The sequence below is a fragment of the Gouania willdenowi genome, chromosome 19 (assembly GCF_900634775.1).
Source record: "Gouania willdenowi chromosome 19, fGouWil2.1, whole genome shotgun sequence".
Taxonomy (NCBI): domain Eukaryota; kingdom Metazoa; phylum Chordata; class Actinopteri; order Blenniiformes; family Gobiesocidae; genus Gouania; species Gouania willdenowi.
Genome location: NC_041062.1, coordinates 19271141 through 19279637, shown reverse-complemented (window position 1 = coordinate 19279637; position 8497 = coordinate 19271141). Strand labels below are relative to the sequence as shown.

General features: G+C 37.6%; 1 pseudogene; it reads left to right on the top strand.

Moving 5' to 3' along the window:
- The first annotated feature begins 3088 nt into the window (after positions 1 to 3088).
- Positions 3089 to 6580, top strand: LOC114481856 (protein FAM92A pseudogene; annotated as a pseudogene).
- The last annotated feature ends 1917 nt before the right edge of the window (positions 6581 to 8497 follow it).

Here is an 8497-nt window from a genome sequence, read left to right as displayed (position 1 = left end):
TGCTTCATATTTGATACACATGATGACCGTACAGCCATAAACAAAACTCGAGAACCAATTTACCCATAATGCCTTGCGTTCTCAGAGGGCGCCGCTTCTGTGGTCGTCCAACACGAGCAGCTGTAGCGGACAGACGATATGTCGAGTTGACTTCAAAACACTGTAGGATGAACCTACACAGAGGGTAGCAAATTGCTATGGAAGAAAAAACAGGCTGTGATCAGTGGGAGGGGCCTATAATGACACGGGAGAATCCTTCGCCATCAGCACGCTATAATAGGAAAATGCTTATAACGCTTCAATGCAAAGTTCAAACTGCTTCATATTTAATACACACGATGATTGTCCATCCATAAACAACGCTCGATGACCAAATTACCCATCATGGCCAGTGGGAGGGGCCTATAATGACACACAAAAATCCCTCGCCATAACTACGCCGTTATACGAAAACGCTTATAACTCTAGAGTGCAAAGTTCAAACTGCTTCATATTTGATACACACGATCACTGTTCAGAGCTAAACAACAAACGATAACCAATTTACCCACAATGCCTTGCGTTCTCAGAGGGCGCCGCTTCTGTGGTCGTCCTACACGAGCAGCTGTAGCGGACAGACGATATGTCGTGACTTCAAAACACTGTAGGATGAACCTACACAGAGGGGAGCAAATTGCTATTGAAGAAACAACAGACTGTGGTCAGTGGGAGGGGCCTAAAATGTCACTGGAAAATTCTTCGCTATCAACACGCTGTAATAGGAAAATGCTTATAACGCTCCAAAGCAAAGTTCAAACTGCTTCATATTTGATACACATGATGACCGTACAGCCCCAAACAACAAACGATAACCAAAAACACCCACAATGCCTTGCGCTCTCAGAGGGCGCCGCTTCTTGGGCCGTCCTATGCCAGCAGCTCTAGCGGCAAGATGACATGTCGTGTTGACTTCAAAACACTGTAGGATGAATCTTATTAGATGGAAGCGCATTTCTATGGCAAATAGAGCAGGCTGTGAAAAGTGGGAGGGGCCTATCATGACACAGGAAAATCCTTCGCCATAACTACGCCGTTAACTCCTGGCCAATTCCCAAATCCCCAACAGTGGTATACGTGACCGTGGGTTACCGCCCCCGGCCGCTTCATCGGACCCTATGACGCCGCTCGCGGCTTTAATTATCTTTCTTTTCTATTATTTTCCTTCTTTTTATCTTATTTTTTTTATTTTTATTTTTTTATACTATTATTATTATTATTATCATCTTGCTATTTTATCGAGTTTGCACATTCTAGTCTAACTACTGTTTATATTTATACTTATGTTTATACTTATTATCATCTTTTCTAGTTGATTGTTTATTATTGAATGTTTTCACTATTGGAGAGAGCACAGTTGACCGAGTCAAATTCCTCCTGTGTACAACATACACTTGGTGAATAAAGATGATTCTGATTCTGATTCTAAAGATGATTCTGATAAAGGGTGGAGCCAATGCTAGTTCACAACTCCTGTCCCTGGTTGGGCCTTTCTACACTACAGTCAAATATAGTCAAAACAATAAAACGTACCCACCCACAATACAAAGATTATAAAACGTTCACATACACGCACAGCTATTTACAAATGGTTACAATTTAAATTTTCTTTCAGCCAAGACTTAAGAGTACAGGTGAACGTTTTAAAATCCGATATGGAGTTCAGTGGGTAATGGATTCTCCAGCTTAACATTTAGATTTAGATTAATATTTAGATTTAACATTTATATTTATTTTTCATGCATAGACATTTTTAACAATGATAAAAAACGCTGGTTCTCAACCTTTTTGGTGGTTGAAAACAGACATGAACATTTAGAAACAGTCATGTGGAGACAGGGCCATCCATAAGGGGGAATAAAGGGGAGAGCTTTTAGGGGCCCATAAAGTCAGCAAAATGATGGTCCATTGTGGTAACCACATTTATTTATTTATCCAAATAATATCCACTGTTATCCAGGAAATTTATTAGGGTTAGGTTAGGGTTATCTTAAAGATGATTTAATCAGAAATAAAAAGGTTAAAGTAACCAAAAATGGTAGAAAAGGACGTTAAAACTTGCAAATTAGAGTGGACAAAAATTGACAAAAAAGAGTGATAATAATGTCATTTAAAAAGCAGAAACAATTAATTTAAACTGGACAATAATGGGCATGACAATTTTTTAAAAACCATAAATATACATATTTTCCTGTGCACCATGCCTGTCAAAGGAAAACTTTCTTTCAAAATAAAAGACATGTCTAACATTACACATTAAATATTTATTTATTTTTGACCAGCTGTCCACGACCCACTTTTGTATCCTGACCCACCAGTTGAGAATCAGTGCTCTAAAGCCTTAACATATGTAACAATTTGCGTGGCGAGGTAAAAAAGATGACTGGTGAATGTAAACACGATGATATTCCCATTTTGTTTAAATCAACAGTGATGAATATGAATAAATGTTAAATTCAGCATTGCTCTTATCTTTAATGACTGAAAGCAGTGTTTAGTTCAATTCAATTCAACTTTATCTATATAGCGCTAATTACAACAAAAGTCATCTCAAAGCACTATCAAAATATAAAATTCATAATAAAAAGGAAAAAAACCCAACAAATCCACATGAACAAGCATAATCGTTTACTATAAAATATGTTTTTACATATTTTTGAATCCATTAGTATGTAATATAAATGTATTAAACACTACCCTACACCTTAAGAGGGATAATGTTGTCTTTATAATAATAAATATTTAGTTATTTTAAAAAAAGCACTGCTGTTTGGCTCAGTGTAATACCCAAATTTCACAACTTTTTTTTAATTGCAAGTCTTGCCAGATAAGAGGTTTTTTAACCCCAAAATAACTTTTTTTTTTTTTTAGCTAAAAACAAATATATTAGGTTATTGAGTAGTGCTACATAACAATGCGTTCTAAAAATTTCCCACCTGTGGCAGTTGTTGCTCAACGTTCTAAGGTAGCCATGGTAACGCAGAGTAAAAGATGAAAGATTAAAAGAATCTACCACAGTGTAAGTTCTGCAGCAGGATCTACAACAGTGACTGACTAAAGGTCTAATATCATTAAAACCAGTCCGTAAACATTGACCAGCAGAGGTCAGCAGTGACCAAGGTTTGTATCCAAAGGTTTTTTTTTTTTTGTAATATTGTAAACTTTAATGATTAATTCAGTTATATTCCTGAATCAAGTTAAAAAAAAAAAAGAAGTTTGTTTTATAATATTGAAAATGTAGTTACATATTCAGTTATAATCTGGTGTGTTTGAGCTGATATTGTAAAGCAATTTGGAAGTACTTTGTCATTACAAATCCTACCTACTGTAAATCTAGTCCATTTTAACATTTACTGTTCAGTCAGAATTGTTTTATTTAATACATAATTCCAACAGTGTGGAAGCCTTTTTGTGAAACTTTTGCTAATTTAATAAATTGAAAATGAACGTTATTGACTCATGTTTAGCAAGACTCCTCATCAATTCAATAGCAATGTGAAAAAAGAAATGTATAAATACTTACACATTTAGATTCCATGAAGGCAAAGGATGATGTGTAAATGATATCAATGTTTATTGATGTTCACAATGTACTGTATATTCTGTTGACTTTTGTCAATGACTATAATTTACTTCCGTATTCAACGGCGTGATTCTCTTTAGGTCCAAAGACAGGACAGTGTGAGTGAGTTTCTGACAGCTCTCGCTGCACTGTGCCCCATATGACGCTGCATAAAAGTGTTTCGGATTTTGACAGTAAAGTATGTGACGGCTCTTCTACGCCAGCAGCGCTGAATGTTTATGGCGCTGTCTAGCAACTTAGCTGTAAGCACGTCACACTTACAAAAAAATCTAAATATGATGCATCTTTTCTTCTGTATTGTATTAGTTGAAACGCTGACTTAAAGGTGTTGTGGACGATGTCATTTTGGCTTGTACTTCCGGGTGGATCATCAAGACTATTGGTCCTCCTAGTTGCCAATCATTCTGATAATATGTTTACGTAAGGCGGTCGTACGTGCTCGTGCTCGTGCCCGGTGCGCACCGGGTCCTTTGAAACAGAATTTTTACCAGTGGCGAGTCAGACATAGGGGGAAAAGTTGCAAATCTTCTTTTGCAAGGTAAGCTTGTATGAAGGAAGCTGACTGCCACGTAGGCGTGCAACGAGTGTTGTCCATGTGCAGAGGGCGTTTCTTTTCTAAACCATGGGAAAATCATCCTCCATACATTTAACTTTGAATACTACATGCACCGGTGACTATAACTAAATATATGAATATAAAATGCAAACTCACTTTGTATAATGGCGAATTTGGTCATCTGAGTTATCAAAGCGCTACAGACAAAAACGTGTCCACAGCTGCAGCTGCTTTATTTGACTCAGAGTCAACTCAAGTCGTGTCCGCAGGTCCATGTTTTCAGTTACCAACTTGTTGGCCGATACCCCAGTTGTCGGCGAAATACAATAATCGTGGTCAGGAGCCAACACCTCCATCTCTGATTCCGAAGAGTCCTCAGTTGGATCTGTTGCCACAGGGCTCTCCTGCCGTGGCCTACGTTCCCACACACCGGGTCTTGGCTCAGGCAATGAGTAGTTGTTCCACTAAAATAGAACTGGCACAGCTCCCCTTTTAGCAGCTTCTTCCCCCGTGGTGTAAGCACCATATCACTGGGTAAGAAATGCCCACTACATACTCTTGTGTCCCTACTTAGAGTGAAGTCATCTTTCCGGATTTTGGCTATCCATTGTTGACGCGCTGCATTATCAGCAGGGAAGCAGTGGAAGCTAATACAGGAATTGTACCATGAAGAACAGGTGCATCGAGGTACACATCAGTGTAATAATGCTGAACCTCCAACCCATTGATAGGCCTATCTCCTCTTTTGGACACCAAACATACTAATTTATTTCATCGCTCGCTGGCTTTACTAACAACAACAACAATCCAGGTTTCTTGGCAGGACCTTGGAACCGGAAGTCCTCGCTTTCACACACTGTGACCGGACGTTATTGGATTATGCCCATAGCCAATTCAGTTTTTGATGTGTGTAATCTGTATACTTCCAGGACAAAGTGGTTCATATGTGACTAAAATCTCACTGATGTATTCTGGACCAAACCCATTCACAGATTTATACACCAGCAGCAGAACTTTAAAGTCTGTTCTGAGGCTGACTGGGAGCCAGTGTAAAGACTTTAAAACAATGTGGTGCCAAATGTAAAAACTCGGTCACTGCTTCATAGCTGACATATTTTGAACATTTACTCACTTTCCTCCCATTTAGCTCATTTGAGACACATTCATGTTAAACAGTATGTTCTATTGCACTGTTAAAAATGTGCAAACATGAAAAATAAATCTAAATGTAAATGTTAGTAAATGGTAACCGCCGGGGTCACCATGGATTTATCTTAACAGCAGCACTTTTGTCTCCTTTGTTTCTTGTTTAAGGATTAAGTGTTGAGTTCTTGGAGAGAAGATCAGACTGCAACAGGTGGACTGACAGCATCAGAGGTAGGAAAATACTCACATCAATCCCATGAATGATTAACCGTGATAATTAAGGTTTTTGGACATTTTCCATAGAGGAGCTGACGTGGCAGCTGGTGACATTATTGCATTCCAAAACACTTGGGATCATGGAATTCCAAAAAGCCCTCTTTTCATTTTGGGACAGCCAAACAAGAAAGATCGAGGAGATCATCACCAATGTGGAGAAACACTTTGGAAACATGTGCCAACGGTTTGCTGAGTATGTCTGTAGCACAGCCAAGCTACGAGACAAGGCCGACAATCTGGTTCGAGAGATTGGTCGGTACGCTGACACAGAGACGTCAAACCTTAAAAAGGGTATGAGGCAGTTTGCAGGCCACCTAGCCATGATTGAGGACTACCGCGAAGCTCGGGTGGAACGCCTCAAAGCTAAAGTTATCGGGCCTTTAAAAAGTTATGGATCTGTTGTGAAACATACAAGGAAGGATTTGAAGGCTATCCAGAGTGTCAGAGACCGAGAGGCCAAGCACATGACTCGGCTCGAGAAAACCATCCAGAAAAACCCTTTAGACTGGCAGATCATTTTTCAGGCTAAAAGTGAGCTCCAGAGAGCCACCATGGATGCCACACGCACCACTAAGCAGCTCGAGGAGACCATAGAGGATTTTGAGAAGCACAAGATTCAGGACCTCAAGAAAATCTTCTCTGAGTTTGTGGAAGTGGAGATGTCGTTCCACGCCAAGGCTTTGGAGAGCTACACTCTAGCCTTCCAAAGTATACAGAGTGTGGATGAGGAAAGGAACCTGGAGGTTTTCAGGGACTCCCTTCATCCCCCCAACAACAACTAACACTTGTATTAACTGTTCGTTAGTACGTCAGGGAGTAAACAGCAACAAAGAACAAGCAGCTGCCAAACACTGAGAGAAGAGGAGGAAAAAGATGATCAAGAGGTGGAGAATGAATCCGAAGAGGTGGAAGATGATGAGGAGGAGGAGTGGAATGATGGACGTTCATCTTTTACCTGTTTGTGTGTCGTGGTGCACATTTGAGGATTAAAAAAAATCTGCCAAAACTCGTGCAGGTGATCTGAGCAGTATTTGTGTTGTACTTTAATGTTCTGTCAGGGATTGTTTTATTTGCCATTGCTAAGCTTTATATTGCACCTTTTAGATATCTAAATCCTGGTCTATATACTTGTTCTTTCTGAAGTATGTTTTCGTCCATAATCAGCAGAGATGTGGAGCGTTATTACAGAAATAGTTTGGTGTGTGAATCAATCCAAGTGATAGTTATGTGATGAATGCAGTAAGAAGAGACTCATCCTTTCCACAAACATGCAACGATAACAAGAACAATGAAAGTCGGTTATATTTCGCAGCACATACTGTATATAATCCATGCTGTCACTAATAGAATGATAATTTCCAAAGAACCTGTAGGATTTAATCGTTAAATAATTTAAATATTTTAATATACAACCAAGGAAACCAAAATATTACCTTTAATCCTGAGAGAATTTCACCTTCTTCAATAACTTTATTATCCTCAGGATGCAACGACTGGCAACAGTTTAGATGATAGATTTTACCACTCATGCATCGTCCCTTAACATATGAAACAATTTGCGTGATAAGGTAAAAAGATGACTGGTGAATGAAAACACGATGATATGCTCATTTTGTTTAAGTCAAAGTTGAATTTCATAAATAAATATCAAATCCAGCATTTATGAACCGTTTACCAGCCTGTAGACATTGACCAGCAGATGTCAGCACTGACCAAGGTTTGTGACTAAAGTTTTTTTTTTTTATATTTTTTGTAATATTGTAAACTTTAATTATTAATTCATGGATATTCCTGAATCAAGTTAGTAAATACTGCTGGATTTGTAATATTGTAAATATAGTTGTTTGTTCAGCTAAATTCCTGAATCATCAATCCAATAGCAATGTGAATAAAGGAATATATAATTACACATTTAAATTCAATGAAGGCAAAGAATGATGTGTAAATTGTATCAATGTTTACATAATACTGTATATTCTGTTTTACCTTCATATTTTTAATGTGTGTAATCTGTATACTTCTAGGACACTAAAGTGGTTCATATGTGACTAAAATCTCATGTATTCTGGAACAAACCCATTCACAGATTTATACACCAGCAGCAGAACTTTAAAGTCTGTTCTGAGGCTGAATAGGAGTCAATGTTTCATAGCCGACATATTTTGAACACTTAACTCACTTTTCTTTCATTTGAGACAAATTCATATGAAACAGCATGTTCAATATCATTGTTAAAAAAGTGTAAACATGAATAATATATCTAAATGTTAAATTTAAATGTAAAAGTTAAATCTAAATCTAAATGTTAAATCTAAATTAGGCACTGACCTGCATACATTGCATAGTTTCTAGTTTTACACTTGGCTACCGATTTAACATTTAGATATAAATTCAACATTTAGATTTACATTTAACATTTAGATTTAGATTTAACATTTAGATTTTCATTTAACATTTTGATTTATCTATGTATTTATGTGACAGGGACAATGCAATTCAACGTAGATATAAAAGTTTGCAGCTGGTGTAATGCACATAAAGAGTGGAGCCAATGCTAGTTCACAACTCCTGTCCCTGGTTGGGCCTTTCTACACTACAGTCAAATATAGTCAAAACAATAAAACGTACCCACCCACAATACAAAGATTATAAAACGTTCACATACACGCACAGCTATTTACAAATGGTTACAAATTAGATTTTCTTTTAGCCAAGACTTAAGAGTACAGGTGAACGTTTTAAAATCCGATATGGAGTTCAGTGGGTAATGGATTCTCCAGCTTAACATTTAGATTTAGATTAATATTTAGATTTAACATTTATATTTATTTTTCATGCGTACACATTTTTAACAATGATAAAAAACACTGGTTCTCAACCTTTTTGGTGGTTGAACACAG